We start from the raw sequence: 26,230 nt of genomic DNA, 5'->3' as shown, positions 1-26,230 counted from the left end.
TATTAATCACACAGAATGAAAGGGCAAGGCAGAATGAAATTAAATGTGGAGGTGCTTCCTTGGTAAATGTACTCTTCTAATGGATGAAACTGCTTTTCCTCTTGGAACTAAGTGGAGGAAGCCCAAAGCTCTAACTGCAGCCTGCACCTACTACTTGCCACCAGGTGGCAAGTGCTCTATGCTTTAATCTCCCCTCTGGTCTTTTCCCCTAACCTGTACTTCCACCTTGCACCAATTTGATTTATTATTATACCTGTCTCACTTTTTTTTTTTAATCTGTTTTTGTATGCCACTTTAAATGGTTTTTGGAAAGGCCACAACTGAAGCAAACCACAAATAACTCCTTTATTTCTTCCTTTTAGCAAAAATCTGAACCCTTAGACTAACCAAGCTCTGTTTGGATCTCTCCCTGGCACTATCTCATACTTAATCCTTTCAACATTTTATTGGGGTATAAGTAAGTGGGGGAAAAGGAGTGAATGGAATGGGGGAGGGAGAAGATAGATAAATAGATAGACCCCTCTGGCCACTTATACTCGAGAGGCCCAGGGATAAAAAAGCCCACGAAAGACCATGTGGCAAGAAATGAGGTAATAAGACCAATGCTATCTGCAGACTGCAACAGAGGGGAGAAAACCCCAGAGCCGAGTCTCACAGGTAGTCAGGGAAAGAAGAGAAAACCAGGGCTTCATCCACAGTCTGCAGGGCAGTGAACCGAGGCCAGCAAACGAAGGCCAGCCTGTTTGGTCACAGAAAGGACAAAGGAGAGACCCTTCCCTTCTATTCTAACTCAGAACAGCCACCAGGCCATCAAAAGGACAGACTTAGAGGTGTTTGCCCTGCTTCCCCACCTCATTCTCAGTGGTGTGAATCCCACGGGTTCTACTGAAAAGAAACTGACTTCCAAAGTGCCTGTGGGGAGGTGTATGTCTGAGGTGCCCCTCTGCTGAGGTCTCCGAGGAAGATTCAAAGTTCACTGCATCGACACACATTCAAAAGCACCCACATGTACAAGCAGAGTTGTTGGCACTAAGGATAAAGAGTGAACAAAACAGCCAGTCTCTGCCTGCAGGAGGCTTCTACTCCAGAAAGGGAGACCATCAGATACATAATACATAGTGATGAAGGCCAAGAAGAAAAATAAGACAAAGAAAGATGAAGCAGATTGATGGAAAGTAGAGGGACTATTTCATAAGGGCTGGAAAGATCCTTCTAATGAGATGGTCAGGAATGTGGTGCCCTCAGGGAAGGCAGAGACCTGCAAAGCAGGGGGACTGAGGAAGATGGGAAGAGGCATGGGATGGGGACAGACTGTAGCAGGCAGCATCTGCCAGGGGCAGGGTGGGAAGCCATGGCTCCTGGCACTGCCTGCAGGAAGCTTCAAATCTTAAGGTCTTGATCATTTTAGCACCTACCAGTCATGAACTTTATATACCTTTTCTCACTGGTGCCACAGTAAGAACTCTATAAGGAGCTGTCTTTGGTCCCATTTTATATGCAAGTAAAGAGACTCAAAGAGATTAAATGGAATAGAGGACATTTCCAGTGAGCAAGGAAAATCCAGCACTAGAATTTGGACCTAAATCTGTCTAATTCCAAACTCTGTGTTCAATCTCAGGAAATGATAATTGCTACCACTTATAAGTCAGGCACATAAGAACTATTTTATTGAAGCTTCACAATAATGCTAATCCATTTTACAGATGAAGAACTTGGAGAGGTTAAATAAGTTGCACAATTAATTGCATACCTTGTTTTGTTTTTTTTTAAAGATTTATTTTATTTATTTCTCTCTGTTCCCCCACCCCCCAGCTGTCTGTTCTCTGTGTCCATTTGCTGCATGTTCTTCTTTTTGTCCGCTTCTGTTGTTGTTAGTGGCACGGGAATCTGTTTCTTTTTGTTGCATCATCTTGCTGCGTCAGCTCTCCTTGTGTGCAGTACCATTCCTGGGCAGGCTGCACTTTCTTTCGTGCTGGGCAGCTCCCCTTACAGGGCGCATTCTTTGCGCGTGGAGCTCCCCTACACGGGGGGCACCCCTGCATGGCACGGCACTCCTTGCGCGCATCAGCACTGCGCATGGGCCAGTTCCACACAGGTCAAGGAGGCCCGGGGTTTGAACCGCGGACCTCCCATGTGGTAGATGGACACCCTATCCACTGGGCCAAGTCCACTTCCCTGCATATCTTGTAAATATAAAAGCCAGGATTTCAACCAAGATCTCTGACCCAACGTTGACAATCCTAACAGCGATGCTATAAAGACACACAGCACTGAGAGAACATGACAAGCCAGGGAAAAGACCAATACCATGTTTGTGATACATCCAGACCTGAGGAGCTTTTAAGGCCTCTGAACAATTCAGGTCCAGGTGATAAGGCTGCAACTGGGATACTGCAGGGCTTGGCTCAGGGCACCATGTTGTGAACCACAGCCATAAAGGAGCCATTCAACTTTCCTTGAAATATTTCATAATAAAATAAGTGGTATTCAGAAAAGAAGACAAAAAAGATTAGAAGTGTCAGGGGAGCAGGGCTGAGAAGAGAGGGAGAAGGTTAAGCCCATGACAAAGTTTATCAGCCTGCAGAGTCCAGGTGGGAGGCCAGGCTGCCTTCCTATAGCTATCGGGAGGGGGGAACTTGCTTGGACCATGCTCTTACCAGACTTAGGGTGGCTCATAGTGAATCACTCATTCATTCGTAAACATCTACTGAGCACCAACTGGGCGCAATTGTCCCAAGGCAATACAGCCAGGCACACAACTTACCTAAGGAAGGAATATTCCCAAAGGAGGATTTCTTAATAGAGAACAAGACTACACATCACTGCCTGTGATGAAACAGAGTCTGTATGACTTTTCATTCTGAACTTCACTGGGTACCTAGGATTCTAGCTCAGGGCCTTGGGTCAATGTTTCAGCCTCTCTGAGTCTTTCTGTCAGGCACAGGGGCTACTAGCACTTACCATCCTCACTGGAGTGCTGTAACAATCAGAGAAGAAATGTGACAGTGCTATGCCAGGGCACTAAATCTTACAGAAGGTGGGGATGGGGTAGGGAGGGATCTTAACAAAGTAGAAGAACTCAGCATAATGCGAGAGTTTACAATTTTTTCATTTCAACAAAAAGACACCAATAAATCTGTAAGAGGAAAATGCCAGCAATTTATTCCCATGACACCACAGGCACATAAAAATTCAGACAATATATTATTGAAGACAGGTGAGATAATATCTCTTTGGGTCTTATCATCAAGAAACCCAGAGCAGGTTCAAGGTTGCTACTGTGTACTGTGAACACAAGACTTGGGAAAGTGCTTCCTTACTAAGGCCTGCTTGAATTCTGAATTTTCTTACAGAGCCTTCTTCCCACTGGAGTTCTTGGTTTGCCAGAACTTCATATGGGGGACAAAGGAATAAGATATTCAGAATCACAATACAAGACAGGAATAAGCTGAAAGCTCTACTTCATCAAAGAAATTACCTTCTATTTGCCAGGTGTTCCTTGTCAAACCTATTCTCTTGTTCAGTGGTGACACACCATATATAATACAAAAATAATTTACACTAATGAACTGCATGCCCTGGATGGAAGCAGAACAAGAGAGCATAAGAGAAGATGTGCATAGTACACGCAACTCTATCACCAGTGCACTTGGGAAAGGACATCCTCGTCTATGTGGGACAGAAGCATTTTGCTCATTCATCCTTGGTCCCCAGCTCTGCTGAGCCTCTCCTGGTGGGAGCAGCTTTCTAGAATGTAGGTCAAGAAATCCACATCTGTTATTCCATATAGCCCCTAAACAGTCTAACTCCTTTACTTGGCCTCACACTGCAAAGACAACTATCTCTATCCCAGTGGCCTCTAGCACAGAGTCTTTTTAAGGGATACTCATGAGAAATGTAGACTGTACTATTTTGGCCCTATACACAAACTTGAGAGCCACTTCACTGAGTAAAATGCAAGTCCAAGAGATTTTATTTCACAGATCTCCATTATCTGGTCAGAATCATCTTTCTTCATGGTGTCCCACCCCCTCCCCGTGGCAGTTTGTCATTGTTTATGAATTCCAAAAATAGAAAATGGATTGTGTTTGTAAACTAGTCTGTTCCTCTAGGGTATTAGATTGTAGTAACTTCAGAGGTTTCACTTTTACTTGATTAAATTATGATTAGGGCTTTGATTGGTCCACATCAGTATGGCGTTGAATCCCCACCCTCTTGGTGGGTGGGGACTCACAGAGAAAATGACATGGCAGAGGAGAGAGTCTGAGTTTTGACGCTGGGCCCTGGGAAGTAAACACACAGAAGAAGAACACAGAGGAATAGAGACAGCTCCATAGACACAGCAAAGGCCCTGGGAAGAGAATGAGCCTGATAGCCTACAGCTGCAGCTGACCCCAAAGGGACATGAGCTCTGGGAGAGGGACTAGACTTATCCCAGCCTATAGCTGATATTGGAAGAAGCTGGGACCATGGAACCTTAAGAGGAAGAGGAACCTGCCATCTTGCTCAACATGTGGCAAATGACTTTGAGTGAGAAAGTACCTCTTATGGTACCTTGAGTTGGACTCTTTAGGGCTTGGTAGCTGCAAGATTCTACCCCAAATAAATACTCTTTATAAAACCCAACAGATTTCTGGTACTTTGCATCAGCACCTCTTTGGCTAATACAACCCCTACTCCCAATCTGATAAAACCCAGCTCACCTATTCAGGCCCAGATGAAAAGCACCTTCTCCAAGAAGCCTTCCCTGATCCCAGTCTTGGGATTAAGCTCCTGCAGTAATGGAACTGCAGCACATGGCAGGGTATGCTGCATTTAACCACCCCGTTTCTCCCCATTTGCAAATAGCTCCTTAAAGGAGCCAGCATGTCATTCACCTCAGTGTCCTCAAAACTTTCACACATTGGGAGTTCAGTCAAGGTTTCTATAGTTTTATTCTGTGAAAATGAGTGTTCCATAGAGACTGTTTCTTTCTACCAAACTTCTGACACTAAAATCAGAAACAATAGCTAACACAGGGCAAGAACTTTCTAGGTACCTAGCACACCTTGCTTCAATTCTCACCATCATCTCATCAAGGTGCTTAATAATAGAAGAAAACTGAAACTGGGACGGGTTTCCTATAGGGTCCCAAGTCACCTTCCAAACCCTCTGGGTTCATTTCCTGTGGCTGCTGTAACAAATTACCATGTCTGGGTGGCTTAAAACAACAGAAGTTTATATTCTCTCATTGTTTTGGAGCCTAGAAGTTCAAAATTAAGGGTTGGCAGAGCCATGCTCCCTGTGAGGGTCGGGGGAAGAATCTTTCCTTGCCTCTTCCAGCTGCTGGAAGATCCTGGCCATCTTTAGCATTTCTTGGCTTGTAGCTGCATCACTCCAATCTCTGCCTCTGTTTCCATGTGGCCTTCTTTCCTGTCTCTGTATCCAAACCTCCCTCTCCTTTCTCTTAAAAAGAAACCAGTCATAAGTCTTAGGTCCCACCCTACTCGAGTACGACCTCATCTTACCATAGTTACTCTGCAAAGACTCTGTTTCCAAATGAGGTCACAAGCACAGGTACCAGGGGTGAGGACTTAAGTAGGATCCATGAAAGCTGCTATCGACAGGCTCTTGGGCAGGGCAGATCTGAGTTCCAACCCCAGCCCTGTTACTTACTAGTGTGTAACCTCAAGTAGGTTTCTCCTTTAGCAGAATAATACCATGTCCTTGCAGGATGTTTGAAAGATTCAACTAAAGCACAAATGTAAAGTATCCAGCCTGGTGCACATGCTGCAACAAATGCCAGGGAGGTGGTTCAGGGTCGTAGATCTTAGAGAAGTCTCTGGAGTCAAGTCCCCAAGTTCAAATCCTGGTTCTGCAGCTGGGTAACCTTGCAAGTTACCTACTGTCTCTGAACTCCAACTTCCTTATCAATAAAATCTCAATAACAACTCCCTCATAGAATAGTTGTACAAATTCAATAAGATACATAAGTCAATTCTTGTGACACTGCCCTGTACCTAGTAAGCAGTCATTGTCATAAGTCTCTTTTCTCTTAACAGCAGGGGAAGGAGAGATAGTGACAAGGTAGCAGTGATCACTCACAAATTATATTGGGTTGTCAGAAGTTACAGGATTTATAAGGCTACTGTGTACCTTGACCTTGGGAACTAGGAAGGGATTTTTTTAAGCAGTCTATGTCCTAGGCAGCAGATCGGTAAGAGCATGTTCCCAAGTGTCAAACAAGATCACCATGGGCACCCTGGGAATCAGACCTGGTGATGACATGCCACTTGAAGGGACAGAAGTGGCTGGGTTCCGGGCTTTGTAGACCAAAGAATGGCACACATGAGGGTATGTGAAATATTGACACCCAAACCATGCAGCTGAAAATGCTATATTCCATGGGGAAAATCTTGGCTGGGATCTGTTCCCTGGGGGCAGCCAGAAGACAAAGCAATGCTTCTTCGGACAAAGCATAGCCACAGGTTACCTTAAGAGAGTTAACCTTGGAGGAGCCCAAATCCCTCTGCACAAAAGCCACTTGCAACAAGTGGGTCTCACCAATGCTCGGCCAGTCCATACCGCCATCCTGGTAAAACCCTTCTTTCCACTTCCCTTCCTCCTGCTCCATGTACTGTGCATTTCCAGTCTCTTGAACCATGTCCCTGGATTTGTAACAATATCGAAATGGCCGATCATTCTTAGGAATGTAGGCAAAGTGGTACTCTGATAGTGGGAATCTCTTAAAAAAAATAAAGTAAAATCCACTGCAGAAAAAAGGGTTGTCAGTGTTCTCCTGACAGCCTTCCCCAGCCTGCCTCACCGAACTGACGTTAACGGTAGAAAGGCAATGGATCAAGTGCCGACAGCCCCCTGGGCCCCCCCCCCCCCACAAAAGGGCTTTAACTTTAATATAATTCACTTTTGCTAATACGCTGATAGTTCAGTGGCTCTTCTAAGGCAGTAAAGCTGGCAGGTAAGGTTGGGGGTGATTGCCCGGAACTGTGTAAATACTATACTTCACCAGGCACGCGTGACACCCAGAGCAGAGGAGCTCCCTAACATGTAATTTTCTCTCCTCTCCCCAGCACCACACATCCCATTATTTGTTTAGTCTCTATCATTGTGGCTTCCTTCCTCTTCATTACCTGCCATGGCACACACTTCAAGTGACAACAGAGCAGTTTCCCTACACTATAGCCTCTGTGGAAACTAAGTAGTGGGGTTTCCCCTTTCCAAGGCCAAAAAGCAAATGGCCATCTATCTCCAAACCTGTTCCGTGCTTGGCTTCAGAGGACTCAACCACAAGTCCAGTCAAGTACACAGGCAAATGTTGACCTCAGCTGTCAGAAACCGATCTGAGATAAAAAGCAACATTTCAAATCATGGTGGAAAGGATGAATCCTTCCCTAAGTGGTGCCAGAGCAAGGAAACATTTGGGAAGCAAGACACAAGACTTAAATCTCTGTTTTTACCATGTATCAAAATATTTTCCAGATTGAATAATCTTTAAATATGGGAAATAAAACAATAAAAGAACCATATAAATATATGAATAAACATTTATGCAACTGTGGAGTCAGGGAGGTCTCTCCAAGTATGAAACCACTGAGGAAGTAAGTTCTGCTGTTTAATTTTTTTTCTTTTTAAATATTTATTTTTATTTATTTCTCTCCCCTTCCCCCACCCCCCACCCCAGTTGTCTGTTCTCTGTGTCCGTTTGCTGTGTGTTCTTCTTAAAGCGTGTTTGCTCATTTATCTATGTCCGCTTGTTTTCTTGTAGGCGGCATTGAGAATCTTTGTCTCTTTTTGTTGCGTCATCTTGCTGCGTCAGCTCTCCATGTATGTGGCACCACTCCTAGGCAGGCTACGCTTTTTTTTGTGTGTGCAAGGCGGCTCTCCTTACGGGGCCCACTCCTTGCGTTTGGGGCTCCCCTATGTGGGGGACACTCCTGCATAGCAGGGCACTCCTCACACGCATCAGCACTGCTTGTGGGCCAGCTCACCACACAGGTCAGGAGGCCCTGGGTTTGAACCTTGGACCTCCCATGTGGTAGGCAGACGCCCTATCCATTGGGCCAAGTCCGCTTCCCTGTTCAACTTCTTTTAATTCTGTACCTTAAGGTTCAGCCTCACAAAGAACTGGTCCAGTGTCTGTGGAAACTTTAAGCTCTTCAGGGTAACCACAGGGTGGAGTAGCATGGCCACAGGTGCTCGAATCCCAGCGCCCCCATGTCTTAGCACTGTGAGCTGCACAAGGGACAGCCTCTCAGCCTCCTCAACTGGAAAAAAATGTTGCTAACACTGCCTACCTACAGGCCGGAGCAGAGTCAGCAGCAGGTTTTAGTGGAGCACCGCCCCACTCATGGCCTCCGTATTGCCTGTGGCTGCTCTCGAGCTACATGGCAGGGCCAAGGTGGTGTAACAGATACTGCATGATCCAGAAAGCCCAAGATGTTTGCTCCCTGACCCTTCACAGACAGTTTGCTGATTCCTGCCTTAGGAGACTACTCCAACTCTTCCCCACCACCCACCTTCCAGCCTTCACCAACTCAAGGCCTGTGGCAGCCTGAGGCAGGAGCCAGTGGGTGTGTGCCAGCCGCACCCACTGTAGATGGAGCTTTCGCAGAAACCAAAAGGCAGGGGGGCAGCTGCCGCCTGGAAACGGGCCCATGCTCCCTCCTGAACGCCTGCTGAGCTCCCCACGCCCACGCTCCCCCCTCTGGTCCCTCTGGCTGTGCAGCTCGGCCTCCACCCTGAGCCTCAGCCTCTTCTCTTCACTGGTTCCCCAGGGTGATCACCATCTAGGCCCAGGGCGCTCTGGCCACCACCTCCTCCCTGATGACACCAGAAGCTCCAGGACATGGGACATGGCCTCCCCAGGGGCCCAGGCCTCTGCCATCTCCTCCCCTACACCCTGCTGCCCAGCGCCATCTCCAACACGCTCCCAGTCTCTCATGCCTCCTTGTCCTTGCACAGGCTGTTCCCAGGGCCTGGGAGACCTGGCCTACCTCACCGACCCCAAGCCAGCCTGTAAATGGCAGTGCAGTACTGCCTGCCCTGTGACAGCCCCGCTCACCGCTGGAGATGATGTGCAGTGAGTGGGCCTACTCTGCCTTATGTGCAGCCCTTTTCAGAGATTCTGTGCCCCCAGGCCTCCCAAGTGAGGTGTGGCCCCAGGGACTTATCACCTGCCCCCAGCCATAGCTGGGGAGATCAAGGGCTGCTAGTTGACTCAAACTGAGCCAGCCATATAGAGCCTTCCAGAAGTTTGGACTTGGCTAGAATCTTTGACTAGAGGAATAAAGGAGCAAACACGAACGGCCCGAATCATCAAAATCAGTTACTGAAAGCCAATTTGCTAAGAGCCCACTTCAACAAACTCGCCCTTAAATGAGACCTTAAACTGGCTTGAGGACAGTTTGCCGTGGCTCGTCACCAGGGGCAGAGGTCTGGACAGGGACAAATGCAGATGAAGACACAGGGCAGAGGACCACAAAATAGAGCAGCCAAGAAGCTTCCCCATGGGAAGCTCCCTCAGCACAGAGGAAAGCCTGAGAGTTTAGCAAAGTGGCCTGGGTCTGAAATGTCAAGTATGCACATGAGCCCTGCGGCCTCAACACTGTAGCAAAGGCTCTGGAAGGAATGCTCTTGATTTGGTGAATTAGCCAGTCAGGGACATGGTCTCCTCCTATTCAAAGGTAGCCAAGACTGCTGGCTGGGAAGCAGGCGGGGTGGGTCGACTTGCAGCGGGGAGCAGGGACCTGCCGCGAGAGGAAGGCAGTGACACAGAATGGCCATCCCGGCTCCCACTGGGCTCCCATCCAAGCTCCTGGGCCCAGCAGTTCTCTCTGCCCTGGTGCTCTAAAACTACAGCAGTTTCCGTGTCCACAGAGCCAAACAACACAAGGAGAGGTGGGCCCTGCTTTCCCTCAGCTTCATGGCACCCTGGATATCCCCCTCCAGGAATGCGCTTCGTCTGCTGGGTTGGAATTGTCCTTCTGCAGTTCTGGCCCCCAGAGCCCTGCCTTGGCCAGTGAGCCCCTTGAGAGCGGCACAGTCATCTGGATGGCCCCAGTGCACGGCACCTGGCCTGCGGGACACACACGAGACTTGCTGAATGAAGAGCTGAGTGAACATGTGAATTAACAAACGAGTGAATGACTTGCCAGACGCCCACTGCCAAAACCCGCCCCACCTCTCCAGGAACTGAGGAGCAGAGAAATGTCAACTGCACCTAATAATAAGTTCAAGGCCTCACCAGAGAACAGTAACCACAGGCTCACAGCTGCAATTTCCTGCCCCCTTGGCAGCCTCTGAAGGGACTAAGGCTCAAAATGAGCCCTTTCCGATATGTGTCTTGGAAATGTGATACACATGGGGGGGTTGGGAACTAATTCTTGCATATCATTACCATGACCTAAAAACAGAGAGGCCTGCAAAACCATTCCCCTCTTTCCTCGGCACTGACCACACAAATCCCCTTACCTCACAAAGACAAAAGACCAGAACAGCAGTGCCCAACGCCCCGACCCCAGTGACCCCCACAAAAACACAGACACACGCCGATTCATACCAATGACTGCGGTCATCACAGGGTGTACATTAAGTAAGGAGCAGCGCTGACGGAGGGGGAGGGTGCCCATCTTCGCCATTAAAGGCCCTCCAGGGGAGACGATCCCAAGACAAACTGAGCTTCAATCCTCTTTTCAGAGTTAAAAAGGGAGGCAGCTCAATGGCCAGAAATGGCACATCTGGGCAGATACACACACACACACACCTGGATCTGTGTAATGATTCCTTGGCTTTACATAGCATCTTTCCCAAAAGACCTCAAAGAGCTTTTACAAATATTCCCCCGAGGCTCATACTTAGATATATATAAAGAGAGAGCTCACAGGGGCATACGCACAGAAATAAAAAATATTCTTCTATGGATACATACTTAACCTACATGGTCATTTTTCAAATTTAACATCCTGCTTTTTAAATTATTTTCTGCCTACCCACTCTCTTTCCTTTTATCTTTTAAAAGAAAGGATAAACTATACTGAGCTCCAAAATGCAACTTTTTAAAATCAATCTCATATCCGCTCTAGCTTCTTTTTAACAGAAAAAAAGTTTACTGGAAATCTCTTGAACACATTTTAAAATGTAACTCCATATTCCCAAAATGCTCTAGTTTTTTGTTCTCAAGTTCCCTCTCCTCACTCCCCTTTCCTCCTGCCTTCTTTTCAGTTTGTTGTGGTGAAAAAAAAAATGCCCCAAAGCCGGGGCTACCACGTACAGATGGCTTCCTAAATGCCTGGCAATGGGGAAGGTACTTTAAATACACACTCTCATTTGGTTTTCACTACATCTGCTACACACATGAAGAAAGAGCGCCAGAGAAGCTGACATACCCACACCACACACCTGACCAGGCTCACTCGAAAGGTTGTCTCCCAACCTGCGCCAGCAGCACCAAGCCCGGCCTGGCCCTGGCTGGAGCACACATCCTCCGAGGGCACCAGCTCCCAGCACCACGACCTTGAACAACCTCCCAACCTCCCTTGGTCTTCATTTCCTCTTTGGAAAGTCGGGCATCTGACTACATTCTGGCCACTCCCAGCTTTAAAATTACTGTTTCACTCAATATCTGTACATCAGTTTCAGTAAACATAGTATGAACATGTAAAAAGAGTATTGCTGTGGAAGGGAAAAGGGTTTTATATTGGATATGTGGGAATACTGTATATTGTATATATGAATTACTGTGATCTAAAACTTTTGTGAAGACAAGCTTAATAATTAGGAGGAAAAAAAAAGAAAAGAAAAGGCATAGACACTGAGGAAAAGATGGAAGAAGTTGCCTTGCTAATTTGCATACAGGGCAACACTTACTGCAGTGATGGGAGGCAAAACATCAAAAACAAAGCTTTTGCATTTTTTAATTTTTTGATATCCCAATTTATTTTTACCTTAATTTTTCTAAATTAATATGTATTCTATATATAACCTTTAAACTCATCACTATATTCCATTTTACTATTAATGGAACCTGGCAATATATTGGGCTTCATTTTCGAAGAAGTTTTGGATCACAGACAGGTTCAACAATGGCAGGGGAGGAATACTGGTGTGGAATGCTATTGACAGGGGACACATAGTTGGCAGGGAGTTCTCCAGGGCATATATCCAGGGTACATAAAAATGTTCGGATATTTTCATAGTGGTTACAGTTAAAAACGACAGCTGAGGGAGTGCTGAGTTCCTAGCCAGGGGAGCTCTATTACATTCCCTAATGGAGCAGCGACAGTACCCCAAGTGCAATGGCAAAGACCAAAAAAGAAAGATGGTCCAACAATGAGCCCTTGATACTAATGACTATGCTTGTGAGCCTGTGTGCCTAAAATAAGAACAAGGCCTAGAGCTGCAGGGTACCTAAGAGTTACCTCCTAGAGCCTCCATGTTGCTCAAATGTGGCCAGTCTCGAAACCAAACTCAGCATGTAAATGCATTGCCTTCCCCCCAGCGTGGGACATGACTCCCAGGGATGAGCCTCTCTGGCACTGAGAGATTACTACCAAGTACCAGCTGATGATGTAACTAGAAAATGACCTTGAATAAAAGGGTCAACTCAGACCAGCAGAATATCTCAGCCTACATATAATATCAGGAGTTAAAAATGCTTTTTGACCTGAATAAAAGGGGGAAATGGAAAGGACAAATGAGTTTATATGGCTATGAGTCTCCAAAAAAGAGCTGGGAGGTTATCAGAGGGGCCGCCCTTATGCACATCTCAGCAGAGTCCCAGAGACAGACAAAGTAGATACAAGCCCAGGTATTGGTTCTTCTGAGGGCTACAGAGACCCACACGTTCTATGGTCATGGATCCACGTTTTCACACAAACCTGATTTGTAAATGTTGCTAGCCAAAATCCTTGTCAGGCAGGCCCTACAGAACATAGCTGTGAGCACCTCTTTGTGACCCCCTGCCCTGAAGTTTGAGTTCCTGCCCACCAATCAGCTTGAGAATGTCAAGTAATGTACCACACACTGTGCTAAGCTAATTTTTTTCTAAAACATTTTTATACTTTACAGGTTTTTTAAATTTTATTTATAAACACTCCATATCCACCCAAACTGCACAGCTATTTTTTAAAATCAGCTTTCAGTCCCAAGTCAGAGAATGTCAAAATCATGAGTCAGAAGGGGCCTGATAAGGGCTCTAATTGAGGCCAAGTTCTCAAAGAGACAAAGTGGGCAGTGGCTGGATTCCCAGGGCAACCCTTATATCACCCTTACCAAAGAGGGCCTGGGCTTCCCTGCCTGCTCTGAGAAAGAGCTAGAAAACACAGCACAGACATACACTCAAAACCATGAGAAATAATAACTCAGGGCAGGGGAGTGGGTGCCTTTTTACTTTCAATGTTATATTTTTCCATTTTTGTGTGCTCCTTTCATATCAAGGAGACCAGAAGTAGTCTCTAAACTTACTTTCTAAAGTTTAAAAAAAACAGAGGCAGAAGCACATCATTTTGCTTTAAAGAGGAATCCACCAGGAAAACAAAAATCAGTTTTCAAGGTAGGTTGGAGAGGCGGATTGACTGGTACTGCAGGAAAGACTCAGCCTGGCCAGAAAGAAGATGAAGGGGGTATTTTTTAAAATCGCTAAATAGTTCTCACAGATAGAAAAGTTCAGAACTGTGTTCAGTGGATAAGTATGTGCCCACCAACCAGCATGTTCAAATCTTATTATTTTGCCATGTTCACTTCAGACACTATATTCTTAAGAAAAAATCGTTATAGATACAGTTGAAAAATAAATTCTGGCAGGAAGGAAAGAAGGTAAAGAGGAGGGGGCAGAAGACAGCTTCTTTTCACCTGAAACTCCTTTTCATTTTTTAAACTTCAGAATCCATTCTGTTCTAAAATGGCAAGAAGACTAAGAGGCAGCTACTACAGGGTGGGGGCAGGGGTGGCCTACTTACCAATTATGCACCAAGCCTCTCCTCCACCAGTGTGCAGGGAAGTGCTAGTTATGTGTAAAAGGGTTTTACAAAGAAAGGCCTTGGTGAGAAACATGTAGCAGAAACCAGTGAAGTGCATGGAGAAGGGTGAGAAACGGAATACAGGTGTTAATTAGATGGTGTGGGGTAAAACGGGGAGCTATGAAAGTCAGGGCATGCCTGCTGCTTGACTGCAAAACAGCCAAATCGATAGTCACCCATAAAGGGGTGGTACATTCTACAAAGGTATTCACCTTGGGCTCTTTTAAATAACAGGCTATCTTACTGCTTCTACAGCAAGATTCCACCAAGTTAGGCAAACCTAGGGGGAACGGCTCTGCAGAGGCAAAAGGACAGCCCTTGGGAAGTCTGTAGGATTTTATTTGGCTAGCAGAAAGTTAAAAAAAAAAAAAAAAAAATTTTGAATTTCTTTCAACCGAGTATGTCCTATCTTGCTGAGCCCCAGGCCTGCCCACACTGCCTGAAGTTTTACTATCACCCCTGGGTAAACTGAGGAACCACATTCTTCCTTCATTACTTGTGAAGGAGAATCCAACCAGCAGCCCAGCAACTGCCAAACTCCACTCCCAGAAGATGGGACTCCAAACCAAGAGGAAGAACAACACTGGTGGGCTGCCTCGTCCCTGCTAGTTCAGACTCCACTTCTAGAAGTCTCTGGCCCTACAATTTCAGACTGATGGAAATTAATCAAAAGTCAGTCCACCTTAGAAAAATGCCTCTTGGGGGGCAGACCAGATTGGGTCTGCATCCCTGACATTCCTACACCGCCTTAATCAAGAGACAGGAGAGCACCACAGGCCCCAGCCTGCCAGGTGCATCCCTTCTAGATCCAGGAGCTTTGTCTAGTGTTGGGCTGGGGAGCGACAGAGAGCATGGTCTCTGCTGGAGGAGGCAGATTTCCTGACCTCAGTCCCTGGGCAAAGGAAAGCCTCTCTGCTCAGCTCTTGCTCGCTGGGGTCTGGACATGGCAGAGACTAGACAAGGTTAGGGCATACCCAGGCGGTGGGGAAGATGGCCTCGGCCACCTGGGGACAGAGCAGATGGTGGCAGATAGCTGGCAGGATACTGGTGCTCCAACCTGGTGCACATTAAATCCACCCAGAGAACTATTTTTTTAAAAATCCAAATGTTCAGACTACCATGGCCCAGCTAAGCAAGAATCCCTGGGGGCTGGGACAAGCATCAGTGTTCTTGTTTAATTCTCCTCAGCTGGTTCCCAAATACAGCCGAGGTTGGAACCATGGCTGGAGGAGAACCCAAGTTGATGGTGACTCAACATATTTAAGAGCAGCAGCAACTAACATTCCAAACTCCTACTATGTGCCAGGTACTATCCAAAGAACTTGACATACATTACTTCAATCAGTCCTCCCCCAAAGGTATATATTGTACCATTCCTTACCTCAGATTTGCAAACTAAGGCTTAGAGAAGTTAACTATTTGCTCAAGGTCACTCGGCTGGGACGTAGGAAGCCCAGAAGCCTGCTCAGGGCAGTCTGACTCCAGAGCCCGTGCTCGTCCCTCTAAACCGTATAGCCTGCTTTGGGGGATTTATCCCCTGCCAACCTTAAAGGATGGGTCTGCTCTTGGTTCTATTAACCAAGAATGATGAAAGGATGGTCTGGGGGTGTCATCCACCATTTTATAGGTGGTACTTCTGAAAGGAGTTAAGTGGCCTCTGGAACAACTCCTGCAGGCCCATGCCACATGCCACAAACTGGGCAGAATGCTATGCCTGAATTATCTCTTTAAATCCTCAAACCAACCCTGTAAAAATGGGGCTTAGAACTAAACCCATTTTATAGATAAGGAAACTAAGTCACACAGAGGTGAAGTGATCTACTCAAGGTTACAAAGGAATTAAATATGACACAAAGCCAGGACTGGACACAGGTCATCGCTGCTGGCGTCCACAATTATAACTCCCAGGATCCCCCAACACCACAGCAGAAATTTCAGAAAGAAGAGCCAAGTCTCCATGTCAGTCCCATATTTTACCCCCAAATGTCAACCGTCCCTAGATTCCCGTTGATGAGACAAAGCCTCAGCAGGTCTGGACAGAATCAACGTGGCCAGAGGTGAATGGACAGGTTTTCTCCCAGGTTCTCTGCACGACTCCTCCACTCACCCCATCAGGAGGGAGACCTGGGGATCTATGGCACCCCTGAATGTCTGGGTTATGAGAGCAATACCATTCCCTTAACACTGAACTATGGCTGCTTGAGCTAGTTTCTCACAACCAAATGAGTCAAACCTCACATGCTACCACTTGGAACCTACACAGATTTGGCGCTGGAGTCAAATGGCCTGCAAGGTGGCAAAGCACAGGGTAAGAAAGTGAAATAATAAGCAAAGACATTCGAAGTCACAGAAAAGTAACAGATGAAGATCAGGGGACCATGGTCAAACTTGGCTCTGTTGCTAACTAACAAGATGGCTTTACATATTCCACACCTACTTTGGGTCTCAGGTGCATGATCTGCAAAATGAGGTTAGTCAAATTGATCTTCTAGATTCCTTCTAGTGCTGCGATGTTGTGGTACAGCATGAGTGGTAGGTTAGCATTTCCGCTTTCTTGCTCCTGCCAGAAACATGATGCATTAGGTGTCCCCATCATCTGTTCCTACTCTGCTGGCTGGACGACTGGCCAAATGCCACCAGCAGAAACACCAAGCTTGCTATGGCCCTGAAGGCTGAGATGCCATCATCTGTTGTGATTGGCCTCACTCACGGTGGAGAGATGGGGTTAACTGATGGCAAGCAAGATTAATTGCACGTGAAATGCTCATAAATAATTAGGATATAAAGCTGCACAGCTTCCTTCCACCCTCAGGCTGCAGTATCATATGCATAGGTAATTCTCAAACAGGCTCACACACATAATCTGCTATTAATTGAAAGCACTCAGCAACCCAGAGGACACAGGCAAACATCACACACAGACTGGTTCACACCAACTCTATGCTGTCCTGCTCCACCACTTGACACTTTGATGAATAACCATAATACCTTGAGACAGAACATGCACTCCATGTGTCACAGTGGGCCGGACCCATCCCAGCTCTGCTCCTTCACATCCTGAGCAGCAATGGGTATGTCGTTTGCCCTCTCTGAGTCTCAGTCTCCTCACCTCTAAAATGGGCATGATGGCACCAACCTTGTACCCCCAAAGTTATGAAGGTGACTCAAAGGGAGAAAGGGCAGGAAGGTGCTCTGTAACCTGAGAAACTCTAGGCTAATGCTGGCACAGTAGTCACCACCCATTTCACTTCCTAGCCCCAGATAGCAGGGAAGGGAAATGGAAACATGTCCCCAAGTGTTACAGTCAAGGCAAGGGAGGTCCAGAAAGGTGGGGCACCATTCAAGAGGTACCCAGAACAGAATGGGCCAAGAGAAAAGTGGAAGCCCCCTGGGTCTCCTGGCCCTCAGGGCCTGCCATGCTTTCCCAGCACTGCTGCCAACACCACCAGCACTGCTGCCAACACCACCAACACTGCCTCCAAGGGGCCTTTTAATTCAAGAGCAGAGGGGAGCTCTAACAGAGGGTCTGCCTTCATCTGGCGGGAAGGGGCCCGGAATTACAAGGCAAGCTGCCCATGGTGCAGTAACCATGATTCCTTAACTAAGAGCAGTAGGACATGCAGGACCAGCCATGTTGAAGGCACGGTTAATGGCTTTTAACACTCACTCCCATTTCACCTTTACAACCCAGCTCAAACATCCTCTCTCGCAGGAAGCCTTCCTGGCCTCTGCTAGACAAAGAAGTCAATTATTTTCCTCCTTGGGGCCAGCCACCCATGCATCTGAGCTCTAGCTTTACAGCTTCCCCTACTAAATGGTAAGTTCTGTGTAAGCAAGAGTAAGCTGATAGCCTCTGAATTCCTCCCCAACCCCCCAAGATCTGTCTAGTACATTGCCCGACACATAGTGGACCTCCATAAATGTATGCGGACAGGACTAATTTGGTACATGACCACAACTTTGGCAGCCATTTAAAGAGGACACGGGAATGCTCTAAGGGCTGCCTTGACCTCTGCAGCCACCAAATTCCAAGTGGCCTCCTCACCAAGAGCCTTCTTTTTCTAACTTTGTTCTGGTTCAAAGGGTGGGAAACTGCAGCTTCCAGAGCATTCTCAGGATAAAGTGGTAGCTGGGAGCTCAATCTCCCCATCTCCTTGGTCATCTGAAGTTCAGAACAGCTGGGCTGAACTCTGAGTCCTCCAACGATGTGAAGAGGCAGCTGGCAAGCTGACCCTAAGTGACAGGTAGGTGAACAGCTATTTTTCATCCCTTTTCTTCAATTTTACTCAACAAAAACTCCATGGGGTCCCAGTTTTCAGCAACGTCATATATCTTTGGACCCTTGCAAAGCACTACTGGCCACATGTACCCCCTCTTTCTCATGCATTTTCCCCTTGTTCTGGGAAAGCCCTGGGAACAGTGGCCAAAGGGTGGACGTGGCTGTGGAAACTCAGTGCCAGAAGAAAGAATGGACATTTTACTCCCATGTGTTGAGCCCTTCCTAGATTACAACACACCCAACAGGTAGCTTCAGAGAAGAAGCCAGGCAGGCACCACAGGACTTGGGAGAGTGAGCAATCTCAACACTATCAAATCCTAATTTTTTCTCATTCCATGATCTTGCTTCACTTCACCTGCTCCAATAAAGGCATCTCATTGAGTGGGCTTCCCTAAATTGTCTGAAATCACTCTGAAGCCTTCTAGATCATAGCCCTGCCAGCTGCCACCTGCACTGTTCAGCTTAGGTGACCTCTATGTCACCCTAAACAGGCTCTGATGGGGGTGATGTGGATTGAATGGTGGGCCCCAGTTTGGGCATGTTCTTGTTCTGGTGGGTGTGGACCCATTGTTAATGAGCTCTCTCCAAGAGCGCTCAGTTAAAGTGAGGTCCAACTCAGTCATGTTGGGCTTTAATCCAGATTACAGGAGTCCTTTATTAGCCCAGTGAAAGTCAGGTGGAGAGAGAAGCCACAGGGTGCAGCCAGAGATGGAAGTCAACAGAACTCAGAAGGGAAAGAAAAAGATACTGCCATATGCACTGCTGTTGGAGAGAAAAGCCAAGGAACCCCATAGATTGCCAGTCAGTGAGAAGATACAGAACCAGAAGGAAGCAATCTTTCTAGCCTCTGAAACCGTGAGCCAATAAATTCCTGTTGTTAAGCCATCCCATCATATGGTATTTTAGTAGCCAAGACACATAAACAGAGAGCTACCACAAAAGCCACTCCTAATCCATTTTCTTTTGCTGCCTTCCACCCTGGAGGCTAGAAAGCCAAATACTTGCTTTCCCAATTTCCCTTACAGCTCGTGGGGTCATATAACCCAGTTCTGGTCAATGAGATATAAAGAGATTAGGTGGACTTATGGGAAGGATTTTGTTTTCCTGAGACATGGGAACAAATGGCAAGTACAACCTCTTCTCCATGCTTCCTGTTTGAAAATGGTTATGTTATCTGGAGCAGCAGCAACCATTTTGTAACCAGGGTTAATAAGCATTATGATGAATGCTAAGAACTAAAGAAGGTAAGGCGGAAAGAGCCTGACTCCTTGATGATACCCCTGAGCTACTGACCCATGCCAGCCACCACTTACCTCTAGTCTTATTATATAGGAAAAGTAAACCCTGTTAGCTGGATTTTCAATTACTTGCAGCCAAAGGCATTCAGGAGGAACCAGGCATTGGGAATAGCAAACTAACAGAAATAGGGCACTTTGCTGGTACTCCCCAGTTCAACCTGCAAGTTGGGTGCCGCCGCAACTGGTAAGCTCTGGGGCTTATCTGAAGTCATACCAACAATGAAGGCCACACAGGGACATGAACTTGGGCCTGAGCCCACAAAATTCCAGGCTCTTTCCTCACACCAGCCACAATTCCATCTTGCCCAGGCATCTCCTAAAACCAAAGCAAACCTAAGTTCAGGAAGCGCAGCTCCCTCAGTCCCCAGACATCTCCCAGCGCTCCTCACACTGCTGCCTCCCCTGGGCAGCTCACAATGCTGCACATGCTCCAGTGCTGCCCCCTCCTGGGAGCAGGCTTGCATGCATGTATGCAGGCACGCATTCATTCATTCAACTCATTTCCAAACGCCTGCTGTGGCACTGTACCCTGGGGATTCAGGGCTCCCTCTCTCCCTGAGTGGCAGAATAGTGGGGGAGACATACTGAAATGCAGAAAGAAATGGCAAACCGAGTGAGATGCTGGCAAGGAAAAGAAGAGGAAGGACCTACTTGTGTGAGGAGAAGGGGTCAGTGTGAACAATGAAAGATAATTAAATCAGAGTCCTTCAGGTGAGGTAGAGGGGGGAGAGGGGGAAAAGGGGAGTGGAAAGTTGTGTGTTTGTGTGTGTGTAAGGGGAGGGGTCCGAGCATAAGGACCTAGGTCAAGTCCCTGAAGCAAGAAAGAACTTGGCAAGTCCAAGCAGCCACCCAAAGGCCAGTGTAACAAGCCAAGAAAGAACATTGAAGAAAAAGAGGCTGGCCAGAGGGCCCCCCAGAAGCTTCCACAGGCCACAGGAAGAATGTGGACTTTGCCCTGAGTACAGCAAAGGGCCATCGCTGGGTTCTGAGGAGGGAAGTGGCCTCAGCATATTGGACAGGTGGGAGAGTAGGCATGGGTGGGCAGCTGCACCTCATCTGCCCAATACAGTGCCATCCCACTGAAGAATGAGTGGGAAGCAGATCTCTTCAGTGTCCTTGTCTTTCCAGGGGTCATCATGAATGTTTCATTTTATTGAGACCTTGTGCCTCCAAGGAAAAGCACCATTTCTGTTCATAACCAGGTTTGCCTTCTCTGGCCACTACATGCCTTAAAGTGGTACACACAGGCATGCTCTGGCAGAGATGGCTGCTGCACCCCGCATCAGAAAAGGCTCCTTTTACACGAGTGCCCTGGCTGCAGTGACAGCGAGGGGCTTGGTGCCATGTGTTCTAAAGCCTGGGCTTGGTGTTTCCTGGGGAGCCCGGTCCCTGAGCCTTCCGTAAGCCACGGAGGGGTTTGCGCAGCCCAGCCTCTCATCCCTGCTCTCCCCATGGCCCAGCTCGGCAGGGAGGCAGCACCAACAGCCTGCTTCCATGTTCACCAGTCTATGGCAGGAGACATATGAGCAAGAGCCACTCATCTGGAGAGAAGAAAATCTGTTCCAAGATCCACCTTGAGAGCTAGAAAATTAGTCTTTAATCAGACTAATCCAGGGGCACCACAGAGGGCAGCAAGTGTGGGAGGGCTGGCTGCTGGCCCCGGGGCCAGGACTGGTGGAGTAGAAGTAAACCACCTCCACCCTGCCTCAGAGCCACTGGGAAAAACGACCCGGATAGAGACATGAGAAGAGAGTCACCCGGAACCTTCTGCAGTTTTAGGCATGCAAGAGGCAGCTCTGAAAAACTTCCGGTCCGGCTCAGCATTTCAAATTCATGTTCAAATTCAGTGTTCGCTTCACCCTGAGAGGAAAGCAGGGCAGGTGCTATCACTCTCATTCTAGAGATGAGGACATTGGCAGCTAATGAAGTTAAGCCTTGGACACTATAAGAATTTTTACGCCCCACTAACAAGAAATGCTCAGTGTCCACAGTGCTGGAGCCTCTCTGCTGGAGGCGCAGTTGATTCTTCCCACTCATATGTCCCTCTGGAGGAGCTCCCTGGTATGCACATGATCTCAAAGAGGATCAGGGGAGGCAAGGCTGCCGTTAGGGTACAGACACATCCTGGCGTAGTGAGCAGAGGAGTCAGGGTGCAGCCCCAGCAATCACAGCTTGGGAACCCTGACCAAGGACTAATTCCCCACTCTGGTGGTATCGGGACCAGGAGAATATGATCACCCAACTCAGGTGTTGTTTTCTTTCACACCTTGTGGGTGTGAAGCAAGTTACAGGCCATGGAAGCTTCTGCTGGCATGGTGCCCAGATATAGTAGGTACTCTCCAAGCTTGGGTGCTTCTCACCCATTGCCTTAAAGAGGAAACAACACCCAAGTCTGGGTGCAGGGGCTTCCTCCACAGACTTGTTCTCCAGCGGTCAAGTCCAGCCCAGTTATCCTTCTTGTGGACATCACTCACCAAGTCTCCGCAAGGCCTGGAGTGGCATTTCCTTTAAAGAGTGACAACAGGATTGGCACCCCAGCCCCAAGAGCCAGGTGCCATTCTCCCTCAACCTCTCTCCTACCCCTTCTTCATATCTCTTTTTTTTTTTCAAACTTTATTTCAAATTCAAAAAATAAAATAATGGACAAAAGGCAGCTTAAGAAGTAATGGAGGCGGCAGACTTGGCCCAGTGGTTAGTGCATCTGTCCACCCCATGAGAGGTCTGCGGCTCAAACCCCGGGCCTCCTTGACCCGTGTGGAGCTGGCCCATGCACAGTGCTGATGCGTGCAAGGAGTACTGTGCCGTGCAGGGGTGTCCCCCATGTGAGGGAGCCCCACACACAAGGAGTGCACCCCGTAAGGAGAGCCGCCCAGCGCGAAAGAAAGTGTAGCCTGCCCAGGAATGGTGCTGCACACAGGGAGAACTGACACAACAAGATGACGCAACAAAAAGAAACACAGATTCCCGTGCCGCTGACAACAACAGAAGCGGACAAAGAAAGAAGACGCAGCAAATACACACAGAGAACAACCAGGTAGGGGGGGAAGGGGAGAGAAAAAAATAAAATAAATCTTAAAAAAAAAAAAAGTTATGGAAACATTACTCCAAAAAAACTCTGTCCAGGCACTTTTATTGTATCTTACCCTAAAAACAAATTCAACTATTCCTCCAGTGTTCAGAAAACCAGATGAACATAGACTGGTTAAATGACATGATCAAGGTCTTCTTTTAATGAAGAAAATGAAGAAGAGAAAAAAATGCTTAATCATATTCATATCTAATAAAACTAAATCCCATATCCTTTTTTTTACCTTTAGAATTAATACAGTACCTTCTTTGCTTTTGCTGTAAAAATACTATATTATTGTTAACTATAGTCTGTAAGTTAGATTATATTTTCCTATGTATCACCATATTCTTAACCCCTTGTAGAACATTCTTATATTAATATTAACCACAATCGTCATCTATGACCAAAATCACTGTTATATATTCCCTACATTATCCTCCAGCTGTCCTCCAACTAACATTAACCTCTCTAGACTATACCTTCAGCCATAATCACATCTATAAATCAACAGTTTGTTACACTCATTATAATGTGCTACCATCAACTCCATCCATTACCACATATTTACAATTGACCTGATTAAACATTCTATGTACATCCAGCATCAGCTCTCCCTTCTCAATCCACATTCTGTCTCCCACCAACCTATATTCATAGTCAAACTCCATAAGTCTACTCATCATGTTTACTTGATATCGAGACCATTCAATATTCATCCTTTTGTGTCTGGCTTATTTCACTCAGCATAATTGCCTCAAGGTTCCTCCATGTTGTCACATGCTTCCCCAATTCATTTCTTCTTATAGCTGAATAGTATTCCATCATATGTATATATGATATTTTGTCTGTCCATTAATTGTTAGCAGACAGCTTGTTTCCACCTTTTAGCAAATACCGCTATGAACATCAGTGTGAAAACATCTGTTCATGTCCTTGCTTTCAATTCTCCCTGGTAATAGGATTGCCAGATCATACATCAGTTCTACATTTAGTTTCCTGAGGAACTGCCAAACCATTTTCCACAGAGGCTACACCATTTTACACTCCCACCAACAGTGAAGGAGTGTTCCTATTTCTCCACATCCTCTCCAGCACTTGTAGTTTTGTTTTGTTTTTTTCAAATAATGGCCATTCTATATGTGTGAAATGATATCTAATTCTAGTTTTGATCTGCATTTCCCTAATAGCTAGGGATAGTGAGCATCTTCTCATGTGCATTTTGTTTCTTTTCTTCTTTGGAAAAATGTCTATTCAAGTCTTTCGCCCATTTTTTTTTTTTTAATTTACTTTAAAGAAAGTTTAGCTTACATAAATGTTACATAAAAAATATAGGGGATTCTCACATGCCCTATTCCCTCCCTCTCTCACACTTTCCCACATTAACAACAACCTTCATTAGCATGGTACATTTGTTACAATTGATGAACACATAATGAAGAACTGTCACTAACCATGGATTATAGTTGACATTATAGTTTACACTCTATCCTGTGCAATTTTCTAAGTTATGACAAAATATATAATGGCCTGTATCTGTCATTGCAATACCATGCAGGACAATTCCAATGTCCAAAAAATGCCCCCATATTATATCTATTTTTCGTACTCCCTCCCCTCAGAGCCTCTGGTAGTCACTGTCTTTATATCAATGATACAAGTTCTTCCATTGCTAGAATAATAAGTCTATAGTAGAATAATAGTAGATCTTCTTTAGTCCACTGCTTAGATCCTATGACTTTTGCCCATTTTTTAATTGGGTTGCTTCTCTTTTTTGTCATTGGATTGTGTGATCTCTTTATATAACATGGAAATCAAACCCTTGTCAGATATGTGGTTTCTGAAGATTTTTTCCCCATTGAGTTTGCTGTCTTTTCACCTTCTTGACAAAGTCCTTTGAAGCACACAAATGTTTAAGTTTAAGGAAATCCCATTTATCTATTTTTTTCTTTCATTGCTCATGCTGTGGGTGTTAGGTCCAAGAAACCACCACATACCACAAGATCTTGAAAATATTTCTTTACATTTTCTTCTAGGAGTTTTATGGTTCTAGTTTTTATATTTAGACCCTTGATCCATTTTGAGTTCTTTTTTCTATAAGGTGTGAAATAGGTGTTCTCTCTCTTTCTTTTAGATATGAATATCCAGTTTTCCCAGCACCATTTGTTGAATAGACTGTTCTGACAATGTTTGACAGCCTTGTCAAAATTCTCTTGACCATAAATGCGAGGGTCTATTTCCGAACTCTTGATTCAATTCCAGTGATTATTCTATCCATCTCTATGCCAGTACCATGCTGTTTATACCACTGTAGCTAGACAATATGCTTTATTTTTTTTTAAAGATTTATTTATTTATTTTTCTCCCCTTCCCCCCTGCTCCAGTTGTCTGTTCTCTTTGTCTATTTGCTGCATGTTCTTCTTTGTCCATTTCTGTTGTTGTCAGCGGCACGGGAATCTGTGTCTCTTTTTTTTGTTGTTGTGTCATCTTGTGTTAGCTCTCCGTGTGTGCAGCACCACTCCTGGGCAGGCTGCACTTTCTTTGGCACTGGGCAGCTCTCCATACGGGGCACACTCCTTGCACGTGGGGCTCCCCTACACAGGGGACACCCCTGCATGGCACAGCACTCCTTGCGCACATCAGCACTGCGCATGGACCAGCTCCACACGGGTGAAGGAGGCCCGGGGTTTGAACTGCGGACCTCCCATGTGGTAGATGGATACCCTAACTACTGGGCCAAGTCCGCTTCCCCTAGACAATATGCTTTAAAGTCAAGCTCCAATATGGTTCTTCTTTTTTATGATATTTTTGCCAATTTGGGAGCTCTTAACTCTTCCAGGTAAATCTGATAATTGGCTTTTCCAATTCTACAAAGGCCATTGAAATTTTTATCAGATTGCAGTAAATCTATTTTCTGTGTCTTTTTGCTGCGTCTTGTTTCTTTGTCCGCTTCTGTTGTCGTCAGCGGCACGGGAAGTGTGGGCGGCGCCATTCCTCGGCAGGCTGCTCCCTCCTTCGCGCTGGGCGGCTCTCCCTATGGGTGCACTCCTTACACGTGGGGCTCCCCTACGCGGGGGACACCCCTGTGTGGCAAGGCACTCCTTGCGCGCATCAGCCCTCCTTGCGCGCATCAGCACTGCGCATGGGCCAGCTCCACACCAGTCAAGGAGGCCCGGGGCTTGAACCGCAGACCTCCCATGTGGTAGACCGACGCCCTAACCACTGGGCCAAAGTCAGTTTCCCAGATTGCAGTAAATCTATAGATTAGTTTGGGTAGAATTGACATCTTAATGATATTTAGTTTTACAACCCACGAACATGGAATATTTTCCCATTTTTTTAGATCATCTTTGATTTCATTTAGCAATGTTGTATAGTTTTCTGAATACAGGTCCTTTATGTCCTTGGTTACATTTATTCCTAAATATTTGATTCATTTAGTCACTATTATAAATGCAATTTTTTTCTGACTTCTTCCTCAGATTGCTTGTTATTAGTGTATAGAAACTATTAATTTTTGTGTAATTTTGTATTCCACCACTTTGCTGAAACTGTTTATTAGTTCTAATAG

General features: G+C 46.3%; 1 protein-coding gene across 3 annotated transcripts in view; it reads right to left on the bottom strand.

The window, feature by feature from the left end:
• The window catches only part of SNX29 (sorting nexin 29), a 627,210-nt gene that overhangs the window by 476,649 nt on the left and 124,331 nt on the right, over positions 1–26,230 (bottom strand). The gene's annotated exons all lie outside the window — the stretch shown is intronic.

This window comes from Dasypus novemcinctus, chromosome 23, assembly GCF_030445035.2.
Source record: "Dasypus novemcinctus isolate mDasNov1 chromosome 23, mDasNov1.1.hap2, whole genome shotgun sequence".
NCBI lineage: Eukaryota > Metazoa > Chordata > Mammalia > Cingulata > Dasypodidae > Dasypus > Dasypus novemcinctus.
This window is presented reverse-complemented; position numbering and strand designations above follow the sequence as displayed.